At 37.5% G+C, this 13,328-nt stretch overlaps 1 long non-coding RNA gene across 1 annotated transcript; it reads right to left on the bottom strand.

Moving 5' to 3' along the window:
• Positions 1–794: 794 nt before the first annotated feature.
• Positions 795–11,231, bottom strand: LOC139718345 (uncharacterized). Its single transcript, XR_011710031.1, has 3 exons — positions 10,988–11,231; positions 2,360–2,410; positions 795–927 (listed from the first exon to the last, which is right to left on the bottom strand). It is a non-coding gene; the product is annotated as an uncharacterized lncRNA (long non-coding RNA).
• Between the last annotated feature and the right edge of the window lie 2,097 nt (positions 11,232–13,328).

The raw sequence follows: 13,328 nt of genomic DNA, 5'->3' as shown, positions 1-13,328 counted from the left end.
CTTGTGTTGTGGTCAGTACATTGGTTGTCTCAAAACTGGCTGAGGTGAGAATTGTGGTTGCAATATCAGTAATTGTTCCAACTTGTGTTGTTTCTAACAGGTGTGTTGTCTCAGGTTCTAAAGTGGAAAATGCAGTATTGCTTTCTGAACTGGGAGAGCTCAGAATTGCAGTTGTGACATAACTAGTTGCTGCAACTTCTGTAGTTAGTAGGTGTGTTGTCTCAGGCTCTAAAGTGGATAACACAGTTTCACTTTCAAAACTGGCTGAGCTAGGAATAGGAGTTGTGACATTGCTAGTTGCTAGAACTTGTGGTGTCGTCCCAGGCTCTGACAGGGAAGCACGAGTTTTGCTTTCAGGAGAAGCCGTATCTGGAACCACAGCTGTGATGACAGAAGTTGCCTCAACTTGTGATGTAGTTCCTACTTGAGATGTCTCAAGCTCAGAAGGGACTGGTTGAGTTCCTGTTGTGGCATGGGCATCACTGGGAGTTGGTGTTGTGACAATGGCAGTTGCTGCAACCTCAGTTGTCATTCCCCGGTGTACAGTCCCAGACTCGGGGGTGGATGTTAAATCTTTGCTTTCAGGAAAAGTTGTATCTGGAACCACAGCCGTGACAATGGAAGTTCCGGCAATTTGAGTCGTCATCACTATGTTAGTTGTCTCTGGAGCATTGCTTTCAAGAGGAGGTGAATCTGAAATCACAGCTGTGACAATAGAAGTTGCTGCAACTTGTGGTGTACTCCCTGGGTGAGTTGTCTCACTTGCATTTATATAAGTTACTGCAGTATTCAATGAATCTGTTGGTGTTTCAGAGGTTGAAATTACTAATTGGGTTGACAAAGATGTTGAAATGGCAGATGTTGCATTACTGTGGGATGATGCATCTGATGTGGATGACTGAGGTGATGTGTTGTCAGTTGTAGGCTCTGATAAAGAACAAAACAAAACAACAACAAAAGTACATCATTACAAACACATGCCTTTAAGGGAAATGATACCCTCAGAAATACAAACGAGGATTGTGTGAATGTTGTATTTATAGTAGAAGACTGATCAGTGAAGTTCGAGAAAAATCAGACAATCTGTTGAAAAGTAAATGGAATTTTTAAGTTTCAGTGCTGTGACATCATTGCATGATGACATGAAAATGGGATATAAAGAGAAATCCACTAATTTCAATTTTATGTTAAGTGCTCATTCCCTCTACTACTCAAGCCAGGCTCTACTTGATAATGACATGTTAAGGACCATGTCATTCCCCCCCCCCCCCCCTGCTTTGTGAAAGAGGAAAGTCAGGCACTCTATCACTATACTAGAGAAATGAACAGTTGAATTTTCTTTTTATCTTTAACAAACATTTTCCTGCCATGAATTGTTATTTAAACTTAAACTCTTTTCATCCAGCGATGGTGACACCAACACTTTACAATTTCATAACTTTTGAATTAATTGTTTGATTTTCCTCTAACTTCACTGATTGTTCTGCTTACATTATATATTGCTGCACTTACTTCATCTACATACAGCTGTATTTAGGTATCATTCCCCTTCAAAGCACTGTATCTGAAATATCTTTCTACATATTTCTTTTTCGTTACTCCAGCTTAAAAATAAATCATCACTTCCCAAATTCATTCATTTATTCATACAAGAAAACAAACATGATATCCTTCAAAAAAATCAGTACAAAACATGACTTTTCATTTATGGATAATAATCAAATTTAATCTTGACACCATCAAAAATGTCCAAAAATGTAAACACTGGCACTTTACAGCCATGTGTGAATGAATCCAAAATACTCAAAACTGAACGGCACTTCGTGTTTCATTTTCATGCATAGTTTTTCATCATTTTTAATTGCACAGCTAAAGTCAATAAGTCAAAATTTATACTCTGGCTCTGACTAGATTTCATTGGGTATTCAATATTGTAGTATTCAAGAGTTTCACGAAAATCAACCAGTTCACCTGTAGCATAGTTGAACAAAGTAATTTCTGGTAGGTTTTTGGAGTTTAAGTATCTTTCTCTTTGTTTTCCTCTTCTGGTTGAATTCAACTCTCCATGCAGGAATAGGAGGGGGCGGGTTGGGGTGGGTCCACGAAGGAAAAGGGCATTTGAAATCCATATTTGGTCACCGAAACACATTTTACACACATTAAATCAATGGAAGATTACAGAAATTGAAGTAACAAATAAAAATTAAAGCAATCCATGACTCAGGTATGTTAGCCTGTCATTTTCAATGTTTACCTAAGGCTAGCAAAATGGAAAACAGACCAAGAAAAATAGAAAGAGAGACTGACAGACAGATTATGACAGATATGGTGAGCATGTGAAGAAGTATTGTGCTCTTACCATTGGCCTGTGATTCCGTTGGCCTTTTCACATTATCTCCTCTACCAGTTACTGAAAATTGAAAACAAATCACAATTTTGATCACATTGTAGCATCTTTTATTTTACACCTGTTTGTGTACATCAGTATATATGATATCTGTACATCTTCTGTAAATGTGAACATGTTGTGTGGCCATGAGGAATTACCACTTTGAGGAGAAAATATAAAAAGCAAGATCATGCAAATGATAATTGCTCTCATTGCCAGAATGGATAGTGAACTGTGTAACTAATACATCTGGCATACTGCAATTGATGATGGACATACTGTACATGTACATAGGGTTTCTAGAAGATTTTGTATGATTGCATAGTATATTTCAATGTCAATGAAGGAATGCATAATATGTGCCTTGTTATAGCATCTCTACACATGAATATCAGCTGCCACAGCAGTAAATTCATTCACTCTGCAACCACAGTTCTGTTGATATTTCCAGCAGAATGAAATTCTCTCACTAGGAGTACAGTTGTAGAAGGCATGTACTGGTATTGCATATTACCACACTGTTGTTAATGTTATGGTGTTAGTCTGACAGCTACCAACTCATTTCCTGCTGCTGGCAGTAATGTAATGTGTTAGGAAGAACTGTTCAAGATCGCTATCCGTTGCTACAGAAACTTCTAAACACACTAAGCAGTAGAAGCAATCATTTAGATTAGGCCTATGCCCATAAAACAGTATGTACATCCATGATCCACATGAAATTGTCTTGATAGTACCCAGGCAAATACAATACTTCAACAAATTTGGAACAATATCTCATTTGTGGCACTACTGGCATCACTGGCTTCTGTTTGGCAGGGGTGAAGAAAAACTGAGAGAGGTACCAAAAACTGCATCCACAGTCTTTTACCTAACTACCATGTCTACAAGGAGCAAACTCCAAGAGTATGGGTAGTTCGAACAGGTGCACTCGAAATACACAAGCAAGGGATACCCATCCTTTTACTAGTGACACCACCAATTTGTGACACCTAGTGACACCACCAAACATGTTTCACTGCCAAACCCTCTATTTTTTTTATTTTTTATTCGGTCTGCCTATGTGATTGTGAACATAAGGATGGGGTGTCTTTGCCTACCACTGCAACGTTTGCAAACTATGTGCATAATCTGTCTCCCTGTTGCATCTTGTGCAAGGGCAGGAGGCTATTTGAGAAAAAAACAACAACAGAAATGTGAAGTAAAAAACATTATCTTCCACAATAAAAATGTTCATATGTACCTTTCAGAGAGATATAATGGATGGTAAATTGTACAACTTTATAAAACCACATGGAGCATGGCAAGTGTGTACATATGCCTCCTGTACTACATGTATGTACAGTCTTAAACTTATATGGCACGATCCTGTATCAGCAAGCATACATGTACATAAAAAGATAGAAGAGACCAAGAACACTTGTTTAGATCCCACCCTGTGTCACCTCTTGGAACAGTGTGTGAACATTTAGAAGCATTGTCTTATCACATTGCTTGGTCTGCCCCACAAGTAGGATTTCTACCATGAGACAGAATACTTGTGACATGGAATGATCCAGATATAAATCATTTACTGTAAAACATGATATATTCGTGGCACGAAATTTTCGCGAATTGGAGCCGACGGCCTTTTTCGTGGCAAGAAATTTTCGCGAATTGCCTCTTGCGTTCAATGCATATAGTGTAGATAAGAAATTTCGCGTGCATTTTAATTTCGGGAATCTTGGCGCTCGCGAAAAATCGCGAAATTAAAATGCACGCGAACATTTCTCGTTCTACAGTATGTAGTTCCATGACATGTTTTGTTAACACACACACACACACACACACACACACACACACAAGGACACCAATACAACAAGTTCTACATAGGCCTTATTTCCTCTTCTTCTTCTTCCTTTTCTTCTAGCACTATTTCTACATTTCTTTTTTCTCTTTTTCAGTTGGTTTCATTTCATTCATATGAATATTAAATTCATTGTTTGGATACTAATATCATTTTCTGGACTCAATATAGGCCCTACCTCATTCAATGTATCTGCAACTTTAAAAATGTTTCCTTTAAAAGAAGTTAATTAATACACACAAGTATACTGTAAAGCGAGGAATGTTCGCATGCATTTTAATTTCGCAAATTTCACGAGTGGCAAGATTTGCAAAATTTAAATGCACGCAAAAGTTCGTGTCTACACTATGTGCACTGAATGACAGTGGCAGTTCGTGAAAATGTCATGCCGCAAAAGAGGCCGTCGGCTCCAATTCGTGAAAAATTCATGCCGCGAATATATCATGTTTTAAATTTTAGTTATTCTCTTGTATCATTTCATTCTTCTGACCTACTAAAATTGCAGTGTTATCTCCCTCTTGCCAATATTTTTTATTTTTTTGTGAAGTATGACAATGCTCTTGAGAGTATTAATATGACCATTAATATGACAGGATGATGTAAATCATCCCAAATCGAATCTGAATCCTTTAGGCATTTTTCCTATCTACTAGAAGTACATTGTAGTTCTGCAAGAAAGAAAAAAGAAATGAGCAACCCCCGCCCCAAAAATAAACACACACACACAAACAAACAAACAAACACATAAACTAAGAAAACTGTTCTCATCGGAGGCAATAGACTATAGAAGTTGATGTCATAGCCATTCATTGCCATGGAAGCTGCATGGTTTTAGACAACATCACCTCTTACACAGATTACAGGGGGACTGCACCTGGAGGCACCACCCTCATGATCATGTGAACCTTTCCTCACCACCTGACAAGGTCACAAAGGTCATTAGATTAGGGCAGAGAGCTGTGTCAAGTTGCAGGGCGGGGCATGCAAACAAAGGGGTCAGAAATAATGACCTCATAGGTCATAGCATGGACCTACAATGAATGTCGTCGGTCCATGGTTATAGGGAGGATTTTCTTGCTGTAATAAGAAACAAACATCCTACAAGACGATTGGTCCAAGATATGCAACACCAACTTATTTTATAATCATCTCATAAAAGTGCAACACAAGATGAAAGAAATTACCAGATAATATGTGATGTATCTTGTGCCCTATTAAATTTTGTTATGATTATACTGTATTAGCCTAATAATCCAATATGTTCAATTTCAGCAAGCATTGCAAACATTTGCACAAAAAAAAAAAAACAACACTTGGCTTTGACTACATACCTACATCATACACTTTCTTGCACACTCACTTTTGGTGAAGAAGAAATCTCTTTTTTGATAAATACTTAGGGCCTATATCTAAAGAGTTAATTCTGAAGGAACCGTTTTGCTGTATGACATTGCTGAATAGCCAGTTTTAATTATTTCATTTCTTTAAAAAATTCATTACTGAAACAGTCATACTACTAAGATGAAGTAAAGTGTTTTGCAGGCTAGGTGGACAATACACACGATAAATACAACAAATAACACACACACACACAAACACACACACACACACACATGAAGGAGCCAATAAAATTTTCTAAAGGGGCATAAAAGGGTCACAAGAACAAGGGCACGGCATTTCAGCAGCTACAATGTGCCTAGTTTGGAATTCCTGGAATGTTAACTCCTTCATTATGCCAATAAAAAGTAGGAAAATTATGGAACTGAGCAGGCCAGGACAGCTTAATCAAAATGACCTCTATAACATCACTCCTACACACTTTGGAGTTCAAAGAGAGCTTGACTGTATGAATATATGCTCTACTTCATTTTTCCATAAATTAACACATTCATTATCCAAGCCCTTCCTTGTCATTCTTCCTGAATGCCCCCCCCCCAAAAAAAAGAAAATGAAAGAGAGATATTTTTTGATGCCCCATCCATTTCCAGCCTATCAGCTAAAAATGGTTGTCTCCTGTGTTCAATTATCTCTCTCTCTCTCTCTCTCTCATTTATTGAAAAAAAAAAACAAGGAAAAGTAGAAATTAAGCTGTGCGTAACATATGTCCCCGCCGGAAGTAGCATTTAGTGGCAAAATGTACAATATAGGTAAAAAATCAAGGTCAAAGGTCAAAGAAGTCAAAGGTCAAAATTGTGTGTAGAAGTTTTGAAGCCCTCACCTAGTGCCATCACATAAAGCAAACGGAATCGAAATCGGGTTAGAAATGGCGAAGGAGTAGCATTTTGTAGCCAATGTACAATATAGGTCAAAAATCAAGGTCAAAGGTCAAAGAAGTCAAAGGTCAAAATGCTGTGTAGAAGTTTTGAAGCCTTCACCTAGTGCCATCCCATAAAGCAAACGGAATCGAAATCGGGTAAGAAATGGCGGAGTAGCATTTTGTAGCCAATGTACAATATAGGTAAAAAATCAAGGTCAAAGGTCAAAGAAGTCAAAGGTCAAAATTCTGTGTAGAGGTTTTGAAGCCCTCACCTAGTGCCATCACATAAAGCAAACGGAAGTGAAATTGGGCTAGAAGTGGCGAAGGAGTAGCATTTTGAAGCAAAATGTACAATATAGGTCAAAGGTCAAGGTCAAAGGTCACAACTGAAATTTTGTATAGAAGTTTCAAAGCTCCCATGTAGTGCTATCATATAAAGCAAACAGAATCAAAATTGGCTCATAAATGACAGAGAAGTAGCAAATTGAACATTTTGATCACACACAGACGCACAGACAGACAGACGGACGGACGGACAGACGGACACACGGACACACACACGTACAGAGCCCGTTTCATAGTCCCTGCTTGAACTCGTTTGGAGGGGACAAAAATATCTACAAGTACAACAATGTGAACAACTTTTCATTTACATGTTTCAAATGTTTTTACTACTATCATTGCTGTTGCTTATATTTTTCTACTTGTGTAATATTTTTGATGAGTATTATGACAATTGCATTTGTCATTGTTTGTATTTCTGGAACTGGAGTTTGAATTCATGCTTAAATGTACAAATAAACCAAACAAATCAAGAGAGGGGGGGTGGGGGGGTAAGGCTTTCTTCACTGGCGGAACATATAGGCCTACTCAATATGACTGAGCTAGGTATTGTAGCTTTCCAAGAAGGGCAGGATTTTAAATCATGGACAAAAACATCAAATTGATTGTGGCTGGTAAAGTCTACAAAACTTACCATTATGAAAATGACATAATTCAAATAATTCACTTCAATGTCAACAATTTTCATTGCCTGTAACAATGCACAATACTTCCTACTTCAAATATAAACATTGAATTCATAGGGTTACATAATAAGATTTCCAGATTTTGCAACCCTATCATCAAAGTGTAACATTCTTATAAATTGTTAATCTTTTTCAAATAACAGGAATATTTTTTGGAATGTTTGAATTCCTGTCTGGAAATTCAATTGATGGGTATTGAGGGCTCAAAGTAATGCTCACATTTTATGTCATCTAAATATTTAATTCATTAGGAAGTTAAAGTGCTTGCATTCACCTCTCAGGTATTCATAATATCTTCAAATGCAATTGTGTTGAATAGAACCTTTTTCTAGGGATGCTTCAAAATCTCCTCTTCAGCACTTCCATATTTTCATCAATGAGTTTAAAGCAAAACTCTATTTCATGAAGTGTCACAATCGTATTGTTTAAAAAATAAATGTGATTGGCAGCAGCAAGTAACTACCAATCAACCATAAGTATAAATTGCTACTTGGGCAAAACAACAACAACAACAACAACAAGTGTTGTTATTAATAGTTAAAAAGCTGTTACTCATTAAAGAAACTTGCTCCAAATCTTCAACAATGGAGTACACTGACCTCTGTATACCTTTGACAAACAGAATGTTGCTGTTACAATTGAACCACAAACTAACCCATACAAATTAAGTTCTGACCGCTAGATTCACAGATATCCATGACAGTTCAAGTTTACTATAAGAGGTCTATTGTCCTACAATAGATGATTAGCCAAATTTAATACAAATCTCCACAACTCAAACACAACCCTTTCTCAGCCCACTTGACACAAAATGGTCCATGGTCATAGAGATCTCAATAAGCCAATCACAGATTCTTATCACTATTTACCTGGGCAAATAAATAACTTCCTTCATTACACAAGCTGAATAGAGAAACACAATAGGCACAGTGTGAGTAGGTAAATAAATCCCCCCATTGTGGAAACATGGAAAGTAAACATCCCTTCTGGCTAGCTCCCATGCATCACTTCTGGTTCCTAGAAAAGAGAGAGGTGGAGGAGAGACAGGGAGAGGGAACAAAAAACCCTTGCCATGCTTGCACAGTGCCTATCTTGGCTCAAAATCTAGTGCTGGCATTTCCACTATTCACGTAGTACACAAGTGCCTTCATTCAATGTGATGAACAAGAAATGTGCTAAAAAGAGATTCAAACACTGTGCAAATCTTTCAGACTTCTAACATTTGATGTACCCTCCAATATCAATGACACAGTCTACATATCGCTGTTGTGTTTGTTTTAGAAGCACGACAAAATGTATTAGTACACTCTGCAGTGGTATTTCACTAGATGGAAACAATTTACCTGCGATGGGTCTATAGTAAGGCATTCCTACAACACTTTAATCATCCTATCCTGGATTTCTAGCAATCACTTGTGTCAGGTTCCAATACTATACTAGTAGAATCTTCACTAGGATGTGCTTTACAAATTAATGAAGAGTGTGCTTATGGTTTGACATTTAGTTTGAAAATGGATACCCATTGCATAGAAAAAGAAATGATTGGAAATGGAAGGGACTGCTAAAAAGCAGAGCTTGTAGTCTCCAGTCCCCTCATAAAATATCTCTTGTTACAAAACTCACAAAATGTACAGCTCATATTTTGTTTTTCATTGCATTGCTGTATCATTGTGTATTCAAATTTTGTAATCATATTTGTTGGAAATTAAATAAAATGATATGAAACAATGGATACTGTATTCTCCAGTTCTTTCATTCTCTCTTTTTCAAATTGGTTTGTGTTATGCTTTGGTGTCTTGTTTCCCACACGACACAGACTTGTAAACCTTGCTCAGACACCTTTGAATTGTTGAATCAAGTATTTCTTTCAGTGTTAATATTCTTTATCATTGATGCTTAAATCGGAGTGATAGGCCCACTTCTAGTCCAAAACTGTCTAAGTGCTGAAATCTCAGTGATCCACTTAAAAGGTAGAGGATTCAGACCTTTTAGCTCCCCTCAAAGAAAATGGGGAAAAAAATCAAATATAATTTCATTCTCTCTTTTTCAAATTGGTTTGTGTTTTGCTTTGGTGTCTTGTTTCCCACACGACACAGACTTGTCAACCTTGCTCAGACACCTTTGAATTGTTGAACCAAGTATTTCTTTCAGTGTTAATATTCTAATATCATTGATGCTTAAATCTGAGTGACAGGCCCACACTTCTAGTCCAAAACTGTCTAAGTGCTGAAATCTCAGTGATCCAAAAAGGTATAGGATTCAGACCTTTTGAGTGAGCTCCCCCTCAAAGAAAATGAAAAAAAAAATCAAATATAATTTGTTTTACGTGATACAAAATTATTGCTTTCCTTGTGCCTTGACTGGAGTGAGAAGCATCTGAATCTTTCATATAGGAACTCTTGATGGTTGATGGCCTCTCATTCCAACAGAAAGAAATCATGTCTCATATGGGCATACATTAATATAACTTTCCATTTCTAACTTGGGGTAACCAGTTTGGGTATATAGATTTTAAAACTTCTGAGATTTGGAAGAAGAAAGAAATAACACTGAGTTAGTGAATAAAGAAGCAGCTAGACACCTTTAGTACCTTCATTCCTTTTAGTAACTCTGATTGAAACAGCAACGTTCAACAGCTACTCCAAACTAGCCAGGGAGGTGGAAAGAGTCTTTCCACCTCTCTGTTCAAACCCAGTCATATAGTATCAGCAGGGTGGAAACAGCCACTAGCTAACAATAATGGACTGTAGTCTCCTATCTAGCTCTGTTCTGTGGAAGTTTAGGCCTATACATTTTCAACTAGAGTAGACAGTCTAAAACTGTCCAGATCTAGTCTCCATTCAAAAACACAAACATTCAGATTTATAGAAACAGGTCATAATGGAAGTTTTATCAACTGTATCACGTGTATGGCAATCAGAACAAGGTGATGTAATTAAAGTCAAACAGTAACTCAAGGAAGGATTGGAACCTCTGTGCATTATATTTCTAATCTGAGCTGTTTGATTCTTCGTCTTAGTCTGGTCTTAGAGCTAGATTTTTCTGGACCAGGAATATCTCCACCCTACTAGTAGTAGTAGCCTAACTGTTTAGTCTACTATTGTACTACTACTAAAAATAAAATTTAGTTCCCATTTTCAGCTTCACAACATGAAACCAATCATTCTCTTTTTAAGAGTCTTAATACATCAAATTAGAGCCACGAGAGAGAGTCTACATAAATATGGAAACTATTGTGAATGTGAATGATAAGGATTTCGCTTGTCAGAAGTTTAATCTGACCGAAAGAAATGTAACAGTTAGGCCTATAGTATAAGTTGTAGATCAGAAAGTTACCAATCTCTCGCGAAATGCTTTTCAGCAACAATCCCAACATCCACGCCACATCGTCTGCAGATAAACATACCGATAACTAAAATAAGTTAAAATTTCAAACGTTAGAGAGGTTTCTCACGGATGCTTTAACTCACCGACACGAACTGAGCAAGCAGCCACCAAAAGCAGAGCTGTGATCCAAGTATACTCCATGATCTATAGCTGACAATTCTGTTCTGTAAGTTTTTGAGCAGGCCTTTTCTCTCCAAGCAGCAATCTGTCCAGTTTAGCTCCCGATGCGAGTCTGCTGATGGGGCATCAAGTCCCCGTCTTTGTGGAGGTGCACTACACACACAACACACGCTGCTCTCGGATCGACAAAGTCCCAGCCAGCGGCGAATGCTCACATACGAATGATACAGCGACACTGGAAGACCCCTACGCGAAGACTCGCTCACTTTCTGCGCACGCACGTATTGAGAAGCAAAACACTGCTCCTCACAATGATGGATGCAAAAAGATGCGATCACTTGCGGATGGAGCTAACCCTTGAGTGCACATCCATGACAAAGCAATCACGCGAATATGTTGATGAAATGACTGGTTTTATGTACTTTCTGTTCAGGCATGCATCGAACTGACCTTGGAGATCGTGAAACAACCACTATTTTCGAATTGTACCTAAGAGCTTACTATATATCAGTATAGGGCGCATGTCCACCGAGCAGTTCAACCACATGACGAATGTCACACAGTCAGCTTTTCGATCATCCAAACAGGTGTACACTGAGGAAATTTTCTGCAGTCACGCTAGCGTGCACTGCAAGACTTTCATCCAAGGAGCCAACGAAGGGGGAAGCGTCAAGCAGCATTGGCAATGAACTCAGAATTTGACTCTTATTGTGAGATGCATTACGCACTCGAGGAGTTACTACTGTATGCATCTCCTTTGAGCCCGCCGAGGAGTTGCTACTCAATATGTTACGACATCCACATGACGTCATCTACCTAAATACCTCAATAAGCGAAGAAAGCTTATTTTTAAAGTTCACTTCTTTCACTTGCAATTGCAACACGAGACTTTTGTTTCAATTCGATTCAATTCAATTCAATTCAATTCAATAGTTTATTTATTTCCATCATCACAAAGAAAAGAAAAGAAAAAGTTGACATAATCCAAAGTGATACATTTTTTTTTTCATTTCTCTTACACTCGTCCGATAAAGGATTTTTTCAATACAATATAAAGTATATTATACACGAATGATGTCGTAAAAAAAAACAACAATGCACTTTGTCATGGCAACAAAAATAGTAAATAATCACAATGATGGAAAACAGTGTTCCACTAAAAAAGCCACGCTTGTAGAACGTGGAACACTGGAACAAAACAACAACAGCACCAATTTGTTATACCAATAAGACATATTCATTTTAAATTCTTCTATATACTATTGTACATTTTACTCATTGATATAATGATGTTGATACTATGAACAATACTTACTAGGATTTTAGGATGCAAACATATAAACTATATAACATATCACATTTGTGGCACAGACACTATGGGGCCAGGTGTGCCAGGAAAATTGAACGGAAAGGAAGATATGCAATCGGCCACAAAAAACAGAACGACGACAACAACAACAACAATAACACAATACACAGAAATAACAGAGTTTGAGGAAATGCACTCAGACAGATACTGGACAACGAGGAAAAAGGAGCAGGGAAGAAAAGAGAAGGAAAAGGAGAGGGATGGAAAAGGTCTGTGGACACACTACAAAATCTCAAGGAAAAGTGAAACATGACGGGTTTTTTCATTGAACAGAATTAACTGGTATATTAGAAAACAAATATTTTTTGAGTTTATACTTAAATGTAATTAACTTCACAGATTCTTTTAGATCATTATCTAAGCTATTCCAAAATCTGGGTCCGGTATAAACAAATGTATTTTGAGTGTGTACAGTTCTAACTAAGGGAAGATGAAATTCTTTAGATTGTCTAGTGGGATACGTGGCTGTTACGGTGAAATAAAGAATAAAATATTTTAGGTAGATGATTGTAGTTGTAATTAAACATAAATTGACCAAGTTGAAACAAATACAACTCTTTTATTTACAGAATTTTGTGCTCAAGGAAAAGCTTGTCAGTATGTGCTCGGATATGAAGGTTAAAAACGATTCTGAGCGCCATCTTTTGCAGAAGAAAAAGGAATGTTTCAGGAATAATGTTTACTGCAATTGTGTGTGTGTGGGGGGGGGGGTGGTGGAAGTTGTTGCTTTCTTAAAATTGCACAGGCTTGTTATTTTGGAACAGGCGTACAAAGTTTTTATGACATGCAACAGTCACAGCAAAATTGGAACGAAACTTATCAGAATTAACCTGCATGACATGCCATTCACAGTGGCGGATCCAGAGGGGGGCGCAACCGGCGCACGCCCCCCCCCCCCCTTTATTTTTCGTAAAAAACAAAAGAAATAAAAAGAA

The sequence above is a fragment of the Diadema antillarum genome, unplaced genomic scaffold, assembly GCF_040938485.1.
Source record: "Diadema antillarum isolate AM-2024a unplaced genomic scaffold, OU_Dant_1.0 scf00000093, whole genome shotgun sequence".
Taxonomy (NCBI): domain Eukaryota; kingdom Metazoa; phylum Echinodermata; class Echinoidea; order Diadematoida; family Diadematidae; genus Diadema; species Diadema antillarum.
This window is presented reverse-complemented; position numbering and strand designations above follow the sequence as displayed.